The sequence below is a fragment of the Ambystoma mexicanum genome, chromosome 4p (genome assembly GCF_040938575.1).
Source record: "Ambystoma mexicanum isolate Mex_15411 chromosome 4p, UKY_AmexF1_1, whole genome shotgun sequence".
NCBI classification, from domain to species: Eukaryota; Metazoa; Chordata; class Amphibia; order Caudata; family Ambystomatidae; genus Ambystoma; species Ambystoma mexicanum.
In genome coordinates, this window is record NC_090927.1 from 288,551,439 (window position 1) to 288,567,617 (window position 16,179).

The window sequence follows — 16,179 nt, forward strand, 5'->3', positions numbered from 1 at the left end:
TCAAGTGACAACACTGCAAATGATGATAGGACAGTAAGCAGGACACATGATGAAAACTCTGGAGGCTGCCCACTTGTGAAGAAGACACTACAACAGTCGGACAGAGTCATTGGCCATTAAACAGGCTGAGGCCTGTGACCCACACAGATTGTCAGACCCTAAACATGTGTGCAACGCAGTACTGAGCCACAGTTGACATGGGAAGGCTGATGAGATGCCATGCAATGTATGTCACCCAGGACTTGTATTACAGTGATCATCCAGTCAAGGACACATAGGGGCATGCGTGCAATGCACATGGAGCATGAATGGGCACTCATGTCCCTGCGGGGCATCTGATCTATGCACAGTACAAGTGAGATACCCTGCATCAAGTACTAAGGCTGTACCACACAGCATATGTCTGGCAGATTGTCCGCTGGAAGTTAGCATGTACACAGGACGCATGAACAGGAAAGCACCCAATGGCAAGATTGAAGCAGACCAGTGGAAAGGTGGAACTGGGGTGCAGAGTGGCGGAGGAGGGACAAGGGAGCATGCCTACATGGAGTACCCGCATGCAGGCAGAGGACACATGCACGTCAGTCATGCTATGACATTGTGCCTGGGCTGAGAGGAAGGTCACCCCACGCCACATGCAGAAGGGCCAGTGAGCTGGAACATGGCCCGGAGGGGTATACTGGTAACCAGCATGTGAGTAGGGTGCAATAGTGATGATGCGGACAGCTCCCGTCTGCTCCACATGTCCACCATCCAGCAGAGCAGAGATGCATCACGGAAGCATTGCATTACTTGCACATCAGAACCATGTACACGTCACATGTAGTGGCAATCATGCACAACACATCCCACAAGTAAAACACACACGTCCTCAACAAACACGCATCAACACTCACTGGACTGGGCATCAAAGTCCAGCATCTCTCCAACTCCTTCGACCGATTCAGATGGTATGAACTCTGCAACGAGTGACTCATGTGGAGTGAGCTCTTCCTCCTCTGGTGCAGGCCCACCGCCAGTCACCAGAGTCAAGTTGTAATTTGAGGCATGCTTAGCCTTAGCGCTGCGTTTGAGGTCATTCCAACGCTTTTTGCACTCTTGCGCCGTCCGCACCTCATGGCCGAATGAACTGACATGTTCGGCAACTTGCTTCCAGTGGGTGTCACGGTGGGCAGCCGTAGTCTGACTATTGGCACCCACTAGCATGTCACGGCTGTGGCCCCGCACGTAGTCCACGAGGAAGTCAAGTTCCTGCTTGCAGAAAGGCTTCTTCCTCGACGTGCAGGAGGTCGTGGCTCTGTGTGAGGTCCCAGCCTGTGCTGCAGGTGCAACCTTCCTCCTCTTGGACTGTGGTGCAGACCCTGGCTGGCTAATGCCGCCCTGACCAGTATGGCCAGTGGGTTCGGTGGATTGAGCCAAGGGAGTGGCAGGTGGAGGGACGACCAAAGGCCTGACTTGTGTCAGTGGCAGCTGGGTGCCCTCTAATGGACCCTGCGCAGCAACATCCGCTGTGGCAGGGTCATTGACTGCAACGGTCCTGGTTGGCAGACTCACATCTGCGGTGTTTTTGGGTGCATCTGCCCCTGCACTTGCCAACACCCGGCTGTTCGGGGCAGCAGATGACATAACTGCCCCAGGGACACGTGTCTTGGTCAGAACAGCCCTGCATGCCCCTACGGTTTCCCTCCTGGCCTGTTGGAAATCTTCCAAGGGCTCCTCAAGTGCCAACGCAGCCTGCGCTGGCAGACCCTGAGCCTGGGTGGCGGTGTCCACAGCTGCACCTGCAGCTACCACTACCCTTGGGCCCGTGGCAGTCGATGGAACGGACTGCCGGGTCACACGGGCGCCAGTGCCAGATGCAGAAGCTGCATCTCCCGGAACCACAGGGGGTGGTGGCATGACTGCACCGACACATGGCACAACATTGTGCTCAAGTGGCACACCCCTGCCTCTTCCCCCTCTGTGGCCGCCCTGGACACCCTGGAGTCCCCCTAATCCCTGGTCGCCACGTCCCCGACTACGCCCGCCACGAGGAGTACGCCCAGCTGAGGCGCCCCTCACCTTTGCTGGCCTCCCAACCATGGCACAGATGTAGTAGTGCCGGCACAGATGGAGTAGTGCCAATGGGAGGTGTACACCACAATTGACCTGGGTAATTGGGGTGAAGGGGGTGGGAAGGAAGATGTTAACAGCCCCCCTGCACCTGCAAGGCTGTCTGTGACCCCGGTGATGTAGTGACGGGTCACGCAACGCTCAGGCACCCCAAAACTGCAGTAAAACCGTGCGCGCAACCCTGCAGCCTACGTGCGTGGAATCAACCTCCCGCAGTACGCGGTGGCACCCAGTAACACGAATAACGCGTACACGTGGGACACGCAGGCTACTATGACCTCGAAAATGGGTGCGATACACAGGGGCACCCGCAGTGGGAAAAATAGCGTGTGCGACTCACCGTCTGACTAGCGCGATGCAGAAAAACACATGTAGCCAATACCCCTGCCAAAAGAAGAGATACGTCCTTGATAGCTGTGAAGTTGTGATGGCACGTGAAACAACAGGAAGCAGCAACACACGTCGGTCTCCACGAAAGGCACGTACAGCGAACTGCTGCCCCCGCTCACCTTTAACCCGTGCTGAGGGAAACGCAGCCGCGCGTTGCGTCACTTACGCGCATGGGCCCTTTCCTCGGATTACACGCATTCACACGCGTTTGTGCAGTTTTTCACACGCGCAGAACCACTATGCTAACGTCACGAGGGAAACACCCGCGCACACCCGCACGCGTCACGTCACAGAGGCGCTTACGCTTGAAGGGCCTTTGGTCCAATGAAAGCACGTACGAGTGCTGACGCGCTTACGCGCTAGGGGCCTTTCCTCGAATCACACGCTGACGTGCACATTTTTCACATGCCAAATCACTCCGTATCAAGCTGGCCACGCGAAAACACATGGAAGACCACGCTCCTGCCCAAAAGGCCGAATCACTTCCCCCCAGAGCCCCGAGCACGCTCCCACCTGCCATCTGCTGCTGCCCGACTGCCTAATGCCCACGTGCCCTGCTATTTGCTGCCTGCACATCAGCCACGGGTGCAGTTGCTGTGACCACCCCTGCTGGAACTGAAGACTCCCGACTGGGATACCATCGCTCCACAGCCCAGCCCCAGGACCCAGTTGCCCACCCACACCTGCCTCTGGGGTTGCCATGTCGGGCACTACACCAACTGGCACCACTGGCAACCCCCAGCCAGAGAGGCAGAGGGCCACCAGCTTCACTGCCACCGAAGATGGTGTCCTGGTGGAGCAAGTCCTGGGGCAGTATGATGCCCTCTTCGGAACAAGATGCGCCAACAAGGAAGGACGGACTCGGATCTGGACGGTTATCGTGACTGCCATCAACGCGGAGGGGGTGGCCGTCCGCGACTTCCAACATGTCAAGAAGCGCTGGGAGGACTTCAGGTCCAGGACCCTCAACAAGGCCTCTTGAAGGCAGCGGATGCTAAGGGGCGCCGGGGCCACCTGTCGGAAGATCAGATGAGGGTTCTGGAACACATATGCCCAGCGCTCCACGTTCAGGTCCTTGAGAGGAAGACCCGTCTGAAGTTGAGCGGTAAGTGTACATGCATACTGATTGAAAGCTGTGCGTGTGGTGGTGTGCCAGTAGTGTGCAGGTTGTACATGTGGTTTTCTAGAGCTATGTATGGATGTGTATGTACAGGGCTGTGAGGCTGACACATGCAAGTCCTTTCATGTGTGAGACACATGGATGGTGTATGTGTGGGTAAGCATGCAAGCCAAATGCAGATGTGTGAGCACACATGTTTGGATTACTGTGTATGTCAGTTGGCATGGTTGTGGTGTCACACATGGATGTTGGTTCCAGCTGCATGTGTCTGCACCGTGTACATGTGCATGTGTGTGTATTTGACAAGGGTGCAACAGTGATGCAACATGGATGCATGTGACACTGATATGTGGAAGACTGATTGGCAGATGTGACATGGATGCCGATCTCAACACTGCGACAGTTGGTGGAGGTGTACACATGCATGTAAGTGTGGTGGCGTGTGTGCATGTGTAGTGCACTCCCTGTGTTTCATGTGATGTCTGGCTCACCTTTGGCTGCTCATGCTGTTGTATGTGTATGGATGGTGCTGGCTGTTGCGATATGGCTGTGGAATAGCTCATGTGTGTGAGTAAAAATTACATGTGTGTTGGGGATTGTGATGCCATGTCTGAAGTTTGACAATGCCACTCATGTACAACTGTCATGTGTGTATGGGTCCATTGTACAGTGCCCTGATGCCTGTGTTTTATTTCTCCCTGTCTGCAGCGTCAACTGATGAAGAGGGCGGAGAAGGTGCTGTGGAGCACAGCGGCAGGGATCGCACCACCAGCCAGAGACGTAAGGCCCGGCTCCCCTCCCAGGTTGTCATCTCATCGGGGAGTGAGGAGTCCAGTGCTGCATCCCAGGCCGCAGCTGCCGAGGGGAGGTCCAAGAGGCGGAGGTCGGAGTTGGACTCCTCGGCAGCAGAAGGGGCAGCTGAGACCCCACAGGGCCCAACGAAGGAAGATGGCAGGGAGTCATCCAGGTTGGTGGGGGGTTTGGTGGACGAGGAGGCCGTGCAAGGGACAGAGACGGGGTCTGGAGGTGGGGATTCCACTGGTGCTAGTGGTGCAGGGCAGGACCAGGGACAAGAGGCAGCACAGGCCGCCGCGAAGGTGCCTGTGTGCAATCCTGTCCCTGATCCTGTCACTGCATCATCTTGCACCAGCAGGGATGCCTACGTCCAGATCCGTTCTCAGGGAGGGGATTGGCTTACACCAAGTGGCCTTCCTCTTCCTGCGGATGTGGCTATCTGGCACCGGGTTGAGCCTGTCCTGGGTGGGGTGGTGTTGCGTCAACATGCCATGCGAGGTGACCTGCAGTCTTTTCATGAGGAAACTGCACTTCTTCTCGCATGGCTCGTTGACCGTGGTGACCCACTGGAACAGCTCACCAGGGCCGGATTCCTCCGTTTCCTGGACCTTGTTCCGATCCGCTCCTCAACTGAACCCCCTATGCCCCAGTCATCCTCCATGCCATCTTCCCACCCATGTATCACCTGGGTGCCCTGTGGAGCTGCCTCTGACCCTGCGGCCAGGCTGGTGGACAACAGATCCCTGCCACAGTCGGGAGTCGGACGTCCAGCAGGGGTGGCCACCTCAACAACTGCACCCCAGCTGGAGGAGGATGTGCAGGCAGCAGGAGCCAGGGCACAGGCAGCGGCACAGCAGCAGCAGCAACAAGGTGGGAGCCATGATGGCTCGGGGCCTTCATCATCGGAGGGGCAGGCATCGGCCGGAGGGCAGGAGGACCCTGGACGGGAAGTGTCTTCCGTGTGGCAGCGGTTGGGCCATGCGATAAATGCGGAGCGGCAGCGGGCGGAAGAGGCATGGCTCACGATGGTCAGGGCGGAGAACTCCATGCGTAGGGCCCTGAGGCGGGCCGAGTGCCTCAAGGCCATTCGCAGGGACCTGGAGATCCAGATGTCATCGTCCCTGCGAACCCTCGGGGCCATGGAAGAGGACCGCCTCCGGGACATCGAACAGGAGTTCGATGATGCCCTGGCCCGGGTCATCAAAATGTGAGCCGTTGGACTTGCCCGCTGCCCTTGTAAATAGTTGGATAGTGTTAGGTTTCCTTTAGTTTTTTCTTTATTTTGGACCTTTTGGACAATGGACCACATTTTTGTATATAGTTTTTTTTATTAGGTAGGAGTTTTTGATAGGTTTCATTTATTCAGTTGGGATCATGGACCCTGGATTGTTCATCTGTATATAGTTAACTGTTGGATTCTACTTTTTTGTTTGGATTTCCCCATGGAGCAATGGTTTTCACTTTTGTTTTTCCCTTGGAATTCATTTTTGGAACTGTGACTTTGGACACCTTTCCTTTGGATTATGATTTGTTGTTTTTCATTATTTTACAGACATGCAGCTTTTCTTTTTTAATTTCCATTGTCGTTTATTTGATTTTAATTCCATTCATGTTGCTTTTAATACATTTTTTTCTTCAAACTTCGATGTGTGATATTATCTCATTGTTTTCAGGCATGTCATGATATGGGTTTTGACATTTACTTGCACCCATTGTGTGTGTGTGACGGACATGTGTTCATTTACATACTTGCCATTGGGGTTGTATCATGTAATTGCCATTTCTATGTGGGTGGATGCAATACTTGGGTGGGTCTTTGGCATGTGGAGGCTGCCCATAAGGGCCAGGGATCTAGATTGTGATGATGTGTTGGCTGGGGGACATGTGTCGGGGCCTGCTGGCAGGTGCCCCACACTGCTGGGGGGTGGGGGTGCAAGGGGACATGAGTGGGGGCCTGCTGGCAGGTACCCTGCACTGCTGGTGGGTGGGGGTGCAAGGGGACATGAGTGGGGGCCTGCTGGCAGGTGCCCCTGACTGCTGGGGGTAGGGGTGCAGGGGGACATGAGTTTGTGATCAGTGGTGCAAGCGGACAGGTGGCTTGTCTGGGGTGCATGGCCATTGTGGATGGGCTGCCTGCGGGACATGACCAGGGGTGCGGAGTAGTCCCCTGTGGTGTGGTCTGCCTGCAGGGGCCGTGGAGGGTGTAGAGGGAACACCTGGGAGGACCCACACTGCCAATTCACGTGTAGGACTCCCCGCGCACCCCCGAAATTCACGTACCCCGCTCTGACAGCTAAATCGCGTGTGAAACTTCCCGCGAACCCCTTAAATACACGTACCCCACTCGCACAGGGCCTATCGAGGGTGAAACTTCACGCGAACCCCAGGAATGTTGGCCCTGTGCGAGCAAGCGGGGTACGTGTAGGTCTGGGGTACAGCGTGAAGTTTTACACGTGAAAGGGCCCTGTTGAGCGGAGTACGTGTATTCCTGGGGTTCACGTGCAGTTTCACCCGCGATTTCAGCAGGGTACGTGTATTCCTGGGGTTCGAGTGAAGTTTCACCCGCGTTTTCAGCAGGGTACGTGTATTACGGGGTTCGAGTGAAGTTTCACCCGCGATTTCAGCAGGGTACGTGTATTCCTGGGGTTCGCGTGCAGTTTCACCCGCAATTTCAACAGGGTACGTGTATTCCTGGGGTTCGAGTGAAGTTTCACCCGTGTTTTCAGCAGGTTACGTGTATTACGGGGTTCGAGTGAAGTTTCACCCGCGATTTCAGCAGGGTACGTGTATTACGGGGTTCGCGTGAAGTTTCACACGCGAAAGGGCCCTGGTCGAGGGAGTACGTGAATTTCAGGGGTGCGCGGCAAGTTTTACACGCGAAAGGGCAACACCCGTGCACAATATGTCACAGATGCGCTTACGCGCTAAGGGCCTTTGGTCCAATGATATCGCGTACGTGTGGTGACGCGCTTGCGCGCTAAGGGCCTTTTCTCGAATTACACGCTGACGTGCACGATTTTCACATGCCAAATCACTCTATATCAAGCTGGCCACGCGTACACCCACGGAAGACCACGCTCCTGCCCAGAAGGCCATTTTCCTGCCCCCCAGAGCCCCAAGCACGCTCCCACCAGCCATCTGCTGCTGCCTGTCTGCCTGCTGCCCACGTGCCCTGCTATTTGGTGCCTGCACGTCAGCCATCTGCAGGGGTCCAGTTGCTGTGTCCACCCCTGCTGGAACAGAAGACTCCCGACTGGGATTCCATCGCTCCACAGCCCAGCCCCAGGACCCAGTTGCCCACCCACTCCTGCCTCTGGGGTTGCCATGTCGGGCACTACACCATCTGGCACCACTGGCAACCCCCAGCCAGAGAGGCAGAGGGCCACCAGCTTCACTGCCACCGAAGTTGGTGTCCTGGTGGAGCATGTCCTGGGGCATTATGATGCTCTCTTCGGAACATCACGTGCCAACAAGGAAGGACGGGAGAGGATCTGGGACGACGTAGTGGTTGCTATCAACGTGGAGAGGGTGTCAACCCGCGACATCAAGCACGTCAAGAAGCGCTGGGAGGACTTCAGGTCCAGGACCCTCCACAAGGGCAAGCGCCTCGCGGAGGGGGGCCGGGCACGCCTGAGTGCCATCCAGATGAGGGTCCTGGAACACGTAGGCCCAGCGCTCCATGCCCAGATCCTTCGGAGGCAGACCCGTCTGGAGTTGAGCGGTGAGTGGCCAAGCATTGCTGAGTGAGACAGGGCATGTTTCAGTGTGCTGGTAGTCTGATGCTTGCCTGTATGTGTGACATAGGCCATGTATGGATGTGTGTGTGCAGGGACATCATGGTCATGCATGTGAGACCAGTTATGTGTGAGCCACATGGTTGGTGCATGTGTTTTAAAGCAACATGGGGAGCTCTATGTGGAATGCACACATGAATGCATGGCTGTCTCTGTTCCTGGACATGGAGGGGGGGTGAGGAATGGGTGCTGATGTCATGTACATGTGTGGTGCACATGTGTGTGTGTGTGCCTGAGAAGTGTGTGTGACTTTGAAACGCCATGGATGCATGTGACTTTGAAGGCAACATCTTGGTTTATAGGGGCCCTTCTACATGGATGTTGATGTTGATTGCAGGCGCCCGGACTGTTTCTGCATGTGTGTTGTGTGCATTCACCCATGTGTTGTGGAATTCCAGGATGGAAGTGACATTTGACAGTGCCACTCATGTGTTATTGCTTCCTGTCTAGGGTATTTTGTACTGTACCCTGATCCTTGTGTTCTATGTCTCCCTCTATGCAGCGTCAAGTGAAGAAGAGGGCGAAGACGGCGCTGTGGAGCCAAGCAGCGGGGATGCCTTCACTGGGCGGCGACACAAGGCCCAGCCACCCTCCCAGGAATTACCATCATCCGGGAGCGAGGGGGCTGGTGCTGCATCTACCTCAATGGCTGTGGCGGAAGGGCCGGGTGAGCCCCCACAAGGGCTTCCAATGGCGTAAGACGGTGTGGAGACATCCAGGTTGGTGGTCTCCACAGAGGAGGAGGAGCCCGCTACTGAGCCGCACATGGGGCCTGGTGGGGGTAGTACCACTGGTGCAAGTGGTGCAGTCCAGGGCCAGGGTCAGGAGGCAGCACAGGGCACCGCGGAGGGGCCTGTACATGTCGCTGTCCTTGACCCTGTGACTGCACCATCATGCACCAGCAGGGAGGCCCCATCCCAGACCCGTCCGCAGGTAGGGGAGAGTGCCATATCACCTGCCTCTCCACTACCTGTGGCGAGGGGTCCCGCGATCGTATGGGATCCGTCCTGGTGGGTGTCGCGTTACGCACGCGTGTCATTCGTGATGACGTACGTTCTTCCTGGGCGGAGAACGCACGCCATCACGAAGAGCAGCGTCGTGACGTGGCACTGCTGGGAGGGGCCCTGGTCGGAGGGTTCCTACATGTGATGCGCACTCTGGCGGAACTCTCTTCCTCTGTGGAGGCTATGCGCCGGTCGTTCTCCACATCGTCTTCCGGCCCAGATTCCACCAGGGCCCCCTGTGGACCTGGCCTGACCAACACAGCCAGCTTGGTGGAGATCCCATCCCTGCCACAGTCGGGAGTTGGCGGTCCAGCAGGGGTGGACACCACAACTGGAGACCAGCAGATGGAGGATGTGCAGGCACCATCGGACAGGGCACATGGACAGCAGCAGCAGGAGCAGGCTGTAGGTGGGAGCAATGATGGCTCGGAGCCATCAACATCGGAGGGGCAGGCATCGGCCGGAGGGCAGGAGGACCCTGGATGGGAAGTGTCTTCCGTGTGGCAGCGGTTGGGCCATGCGATAGATGCGGAGCGGCAGCGGGCGGAAGAGGCACGGCTCACGATGGTCAGGGCGGAGAACTCCATGCGTAGGGCCCTGAGGCGGGCCGAGTACCTCGAGGCCATTCGCAGGGACCTGGAGTTCCAGATGTCATCGTCCCTGCGAACCCTCGGGGCCATGGAAGAGGACCGCCTCTGGGAGATCGAGCAGGAGTTCGATGATGCCCTGGCCCGGAACATCAACATGTGAGCCGTTGGACTTGCCCAGTGCCCTTGTAAATAGTTATTTGGTTAGTATTAGGTTTCCTTTGGTTTTTTCTTTATTTTGGACCTTTTGGACAATGGACCACATTTTTGTATATAGTTTTTTTATTAGGTAGGAGTTTTTGATAGGTTTCATTTCTTCAGTTGGGATCATGGACCCTGGATTGTTCATCTGTATATAGCTAACTGTTGGATTCTACTTTTTTGTTTGGATTTCCCCATGGAGCAATGGTTTTTCATTTTTGGAACTGTGACTTTGGACACCTTTCCTTTGGATTATGATTTGTTGTTTTTCATTATTTTACAGACATGCAGCTTTTCTTTTTTAATTTCCATTGTTGTTTGTTTGATTTTAATTCCATTCATGTTGCTTTTAATACATTTTTTTCTTCAAACTTCGATGTGTGGTATTATCTCATTGGTTTCATGCATGTCATGATATGGGTTTTGAGATTCACTTGCACCCATTGTGTGTGTGTGAGGGAAATGTCTTCATTTACATACTTGCCATTGGGGTTGTGTCATGTAATTGGCATTTCTATGTGGTTGGATGCAATACTTGGGTGGGTGTTTGGCATGTGGAGGCTGGCCATAAGGGCCAGGGATCTAGATTGTGATGACGTGTTGGCTGGGGGACATGTGTCAGGGCCTGCTGGCAGGTGCCCCGCACTGCTGGGGGTTGGGGGTGCAGGGGACATGTGTCGGGGCCTGTTGGCAGGTGCCCCGCACTGCTGGGGGGTGGGGGTGCAAGGGGATATTAGTGGGACATGAGTGGGTGCCTGCTGGCAGGTGCCCCGCACTGCTGGTGGGTGGGTGTGCAAGGGGACATGAGTGGGGACCTGCTGGCAGGTGCCCCTCAGTGCTGGGGGGTGGGGGTGCAAGGGGACATGAGTGGGGGCCTGCTGGCAGGTGCCCCTCAGTGCTGGGGGTGCAAGGGGACATGAGTGGGGGCCTGTTGGCAGGTGCCCCACACTGCTGGGGGGTGGGTGTGCAAGGGGACATGAGTGGGGGCCTGCTGGCAGGTGCCCTGCACTGCTGGGGGGTGGGGATGCAGGGGGACATGAGTGGGACATGAGTGGGGGCCTGCTGCCAGGTGCCCCACACTGCTGGGGGTTGGGGGTGCAAGGGGACATGAGTGGGGGCCTGCAGGCAGGTGCCCCTGACTGCTGGGGGTGGGGGTGCTGGGGTCATGAGTGGGGGCCTGTAGGCAGGTGCCCTGCACAGCTGGGGTGTGGGGGTGCAAGGGGGTAATGCATTGGTGATCACTAGTGCAAGGTGACATGTGGCTTGGCTGGGGGGGCATGCCCATGGTGGATGGGCTGCCTGCGGGACATGCCCAGGGGTGCATGGTAGTCCCCTGTGGTGTGGTCTGCCTGCAGGGGCCATGGAGGGTGTAGAGGGAACACCTGGGAGGACCCACACTGCCAATTCACGTGTAGGAATCGCCTGTACCCCCGAAATCATTTTACTAAAGACGATTCGGCAAAACATAGACAAAGGTAGTCCAGTCCAGAATCCTATGCCCTATTTCAATCATGTTAGTACCCAGTCTATGTTTGGAGTATATAACTCTATACGCTGTGGTATATGTGGATACCTAACTATGTGAATGTCGAAAGAGCCCATGTTAAAGAAAACACTGGCAGATCCTCACGGGGAACCCATCTCAGTCTACCAAATGACAATGGTGCTCATCACAACTTTTCCGGTCCATAAACAACAGTGCCGGTAAGCTTCTTACCATTGTTTCCAGACCATCAAACTACGAGTCTGCGGGCGGGTGCTGTACCACCTGATAGGGTCAGACCTGGCGGATGGGCAGAACGGCACCGGCCCACAGACTTTCACGGAAGCACCGGCACCGTTATTAACGGTGCCGGTACTTCCGCTGTCCCCATTCCCATGCAGTCCTGTGGGACTCCACGGGAATGGGGATCAACATTTTACCGGCACCTGACTTACCGGACCACTGGGGCTGTAATGCCCGGGTGATTCCGGCAAGTCAGGCGTCAGTAAATCATTACAGGTCCGGAGGCAACCTGCTGGTTTTACCGGTATGGTTTCCGCAGGACCCGTAATAAGGGCAAAAGAGCAGAATTAACACTAAACAACTGATTAACAATTAATTTCTCCACCATCTGAAGCATTGGTGAATACTGTGGGGGTCATTACGAGTTTGGAGGTAGACATGGTGCTATTAGCGCCATGGCTGCCTCCAAACTCGTGTCCAGGTCCGGGTTCTTTGAATGGGGACTTACCGGGCCATTCCAACCTTGGAGGACCTGGTAAGTCCCCATTCAAAATACCCATCCCCATTCCCATTCGAGCCCCCATAAGGCTCAATGGGAATGGGGAGGGAGCTAATAACGGGCCCATTATTAGCTCCCTGGATCCTTAGCGGGACCTGCTAAGGAGCCTCGTAATGCGGTGGTAAGGGGTTAACGGCACCGGCATCCTTACCGGCGCCATTAACCCCTTACTGCCACACTCGTAATGAGGCCCTTTGTCTTAAAAAGTAGTAGGTCATCTACATATATTGCTACTAAATGTTCCCTCCCAAAAGCTCAGATCGTGTTTCCTGTGAGGTGAGACTGCAAGGAATTAGCCCAAGTCTCCCTTAGCACAGAGAAGAGAAGAGGTGCCATCCCTGCCTCATGCCTCTCTTGATGCTTCAGCCCTCTAAGACAAGCAATCCTGTCTTTACTGTAGTGCTAAGAGTTGAATGCAATCATTGAACCAAGCTAACGTACTTCGGGCCAATATATACTATTCTTTGGCTTCACTATCCCAAATGCCCCCAGAATACAACACTTTCTGTGCATCTAGAGAAGGGATTATAGAGTGAATAGAGGTGATCACATGACTGGCATCCTGATGTTTGTGTACCCATGCAAGTAATCAGCTGGATGTATCATCTAACTTGTGCTGCCTTGCGTGCCAAGCATTAAACTTGAAATGCTGGAGTGCCTCCAAGTCGTCAACATTATAACATTATTTATCTAACTCCCTACGAGAACAAGTGAAGAAGAGGGTGTGGTGTCCAGCTGGGACTGCAACTCCGACATGGAGACTTCAAATGTATTCTATGTGGTATACAATCCCCTGCATAACCCTTACCATTTGAGATATACAAGATCCCCATATACATGTAGCCCCCTTTCCCCCATTCCCAAGGATGATGTGCCCTTATTCCATTCAAAGTGTATGCCTGTGAACCCCTTCTTTGGACGCAGTGTCTTTGAGGGCGTTGGTCTGTCATCTCAGTAGGGCAATAGGGATGCACCTGTATCATACAGAAGGACCCCTGCAATTGACAGTGATTTGATAGGTCCCTGAAATAGTATCAAAGGTTAACAGGCCTGTGGCAGCATCATTGTCTATTATTAACTGAATAGTATGAGTGCACTCTGGGGCTTCATTTCTAAATCTCCAGGCATCGACTAACTTATGTTGAGTAATGAGCACTTGCAGTGTGCTCGCAGATAGTCTTAAAATGTACTGTAAGAATGTATGAATGACGAAACTGAAATAGAGTTGAAGATCTCTTGTTTTTTATGTAAATAATTGTGAAATATTTTAAAGGTTTGTAACAAACCATATAAAATAAAATAAAAAAGATCTTTTTCTGGCTGATTTGGCTAGCATATACTGATCCTATTTCTTGTTCAAAGTGCAATTAATGTCACCAGCCTACTGTATGATTCCACAAAGATAAGGAGAGCATCTCCTGAACAAATCTGGGAAAAATGTATTATCATCTTAGTTTAGTGCATTCAGTGCCTTAAGTGGCACTACAAATCGAGCCAGGGCTCATCGAGGGGACGTGGCCTAACAACAGGGGTCTTGATGGCCCGTTAGGCCACGCCCCCTTGACGAGCCCCGGCTCAATGGGCTACTGGCACCCCTGCCAGGCAGCCTTTTGTAGAGATTAGCACCCTCTCCCCTATGGAGGAGAGGGTGCTGATCTCTGCATTTATTTTGTATAGTCTTGCCTGGCAGGGGACAACGCCTCGCCTATTCAGCCTTAATGGCGGTGCTGCCCCTCGCCAGCTGGGGAGGGGCAGCGTCACCATTAAGGCTGAAAGGGTGAGGCCACTGGAAGCAGAGGCCTTTTTTCCTAAAGACTGAAACTCCCGCGAATCCGCGGGAGCTTCAGTATTTAGAAAGCAAGGCCTCTGCTTCCAGCGGCCTCACGTTTTCTCCATAATGGTGTTGCCGGCCCACGTGCATCGCTTGATTAAAGGGATGCCTCGCAGGTGCGGCGCCACCATTATGGCTGAAAGGCATTTTTTTCTGAAGCCTGAAGCTCTCGCACACGAACGAGAGCTTCAGGCTGTAGAAAAAAATGCCTTCTCGTGTAGTGGCCCGGGCTGCCAGGGGAGATTAGTAGGCCCTGGCTTTGCCCCGCCTCAAAACGAAATTTCGGAGCCTACCGGGCCCAGCCCCGGCAGGCCCCGGCCCACTTAAAGCCCTGAGTGCATTTAAAGTTACCATGCAAATCTGCTGACCATTTACTGCACACATCATAATTACAAACTGACCATTGTGATCAGTATTACGTACCACTACTTCTTGAGGACCTCCATTGGCCACCCATACCAACACCCCTCAAGCACACAAGGAATAAACTGTAAATATTATTCATCCTCCCACTTTTTACACAGCTTCACCAGCTCATCTGCAACTGAATGGATCTCCCGTTGCAAGGATGGTTGAGCACCCTGAAAAGGAACAAACAAAACATCTCTTTATGTACCCACTTAACCCATAAAGGTCCATCTAACTATATTCAGCTCAACCATCATAAACTAATATCAGGCCCTTTTTTAAAAGCTCCAATTTCCATTGCTAATGTGCAAATATAAAACAGAAGAACGTGCACTTACCTAATTCCCCCACCCATTGGACACCCACCCCAACTAGGTCCAAAATAAATTATCACTATTTCCAGCACTGCACAAATTTCCAGTTTTCAATAAAATAGATAGACTTCCTGGAAAAGAAAAAATGTGTGTGACTTCTAAAGGGGTAAAACATGTGCATTCACTGGGGCGCTGTTAACCAATCCACCTGAACAATCAGCAGTTCAAACCAAACTTTTGGGTTCACACACTTTAATTTAAATGTGAGTGTATTAAACCCCAAATTCTACAATCAAACCAGATCGAGGGTAGTCCATGCATGAAAGACTGGAACCACTTTACATACAAAGAGAACTCCGACCGAGTACGTGCCCTACACCATAATCAACATTATAGGAGTAAACAAACAATTGTATAAATGTAGCCTTCTTGGCAGGGTCCAGATGCAACTCTGAGGCAGTGGCATGCCTTGAGCTAGATTTTGAGCCTAGGCCCAGCAATAAAGTGGGGTACGGTGAAGAGAGACACGAAAACAACAAGAGCTACCAATAATGCACCAATAATCCATATTCTGAAGAACAAATGACTGAGGGATCTGATACAGCCTCATCTGTCTCTGCTTGTGTCTCAGCACATTCTCATCATCATCAGTCACTGCACTAGCATCATTCATAGTCTCTGGCCACGTGAGAATGGGCGTGCATGCAGTGCCATGCGGTTTTCTCCTAACATGCTTGAGATACCTAAATGGAGAGCGATTTGATTCGGAATCTCCCTCACACCCTCCATTCTCATCAGAAAACACTGATAGTCCATCTATTGCTCAGCATGATATGGTGACTCAAAAAATAAGATTTGCATCATGAAGCACCTTCAACTTTGAGGAAGGTAACAACATATATTTTATCTGGATGTCACAAAGATGTTTCATCTCATAATCAGAATTGTGGTCCTTCTGTACCAGCTGTGATATATGGTCAGGGAAAAGCATCTAAACCTATTTGTATCTTAGTCTTCATGTATTACAAGATTGCTTCTCTGTCACAGTAGGTGGGAGTTTTTGGAATGGGAACTCGGTGAGGGCACCCAGTGGAGCTGGTTTTGCTTAGACCGTAAGGGCTCTCCCACTGTAAAAAAGAGTTGTGATGCTCCTTTAGTTCTCAGTAAGAGTCTCTCAAAAAAAGTCACCAGATTTGTGCATTCTTTGCCTTCTGACAAAACCATCACCCTGATTTAGCTTCTGTGTCCTCAACTTGCTTCTGCAGACCCCTGGTGCATGCCTGTGTCCTGCAATTGAGAGTGTAATCTTTTCACTATGGACTCCAACATAGCCCCACA